Below are 741 nucleotides of genomic sequence, written 5' to 3'. Positions count from 1 at the left end.
CTGCTGCTGCTGCTGCTGCTGCTGCTGCAGCAAAACCCCACGCACCCAACCCCACAAATCAGAATGTATGCACCTTATTTTTTATTTTTTTATATAAATATATTTATTTTTTTTTATTTTTTTTATTTATTTTTTTAGTTTTTTATTTTTATATTTTTCTATGCACTCAAACCAAATAAATTATTTATCTTTTTCTCTTTTTCTCTCCTTTTCTCCTTTTCTTACAATCGAGGCCTCTATATATAAATATATAAACCTGCTGCTGCTGCTGCTGCTGCTGCTGCTGCTGTGGCTGCTGCTGCTGTGGCTGCTGCTGCTGCTGCTGCCGCTGCTGCTGCTGCTGTTGTAAAGAGAACAGCTTGCGTTATTTATAGTTATTTTTTATTTTATTTTATTTATTTATTTTATTTTTTTATTTTTTATTATAAAAATTATAAACACTAAACCCTAACCCAAACCCTCGCGCCGCTAGTACGGCCCCCGTCGCAGCTGTAAGGGTTTAGGGTTTAGGGTTTAGGGTTTATATTTTATATAGTAAAAATAATTAGGGTTTAGGGTTTAGGGTTTAAATATTAGGGTTTAGGGTTTAGGGTTTACTGTCATTATGCCATGCTAACTCAAACCCTTCTACACCGACTCACTGCTGCTGCTGCTGCTCCTGCTGCTGCTGCTGCTGCTGCTGCTGTTCCTGTTTGCTCCTGCTGCCGAGGAGCGTGGCTGCTGCAGCAACAAAGGCTGTTC

This window comes from Eimeria mitis, genomic scaffold (genome assembly GCF_000499745.2).
Source record: "Eimeria mitis Houghton genomic scaffold, Emh_scaff5786, whole genome shotgun sequence".
Classification (NCBI taxonomy): Eukaryota; Apicomplexa; class Conoidasida; order Eucoccidiorida; family Eimeriidae; genus Eimeria; species Eimeria mitis.
The sequence above is the reverse complement of the archived record's forward strand: the minus strand, read 5'-3'. Positions refer to the sequence as shown.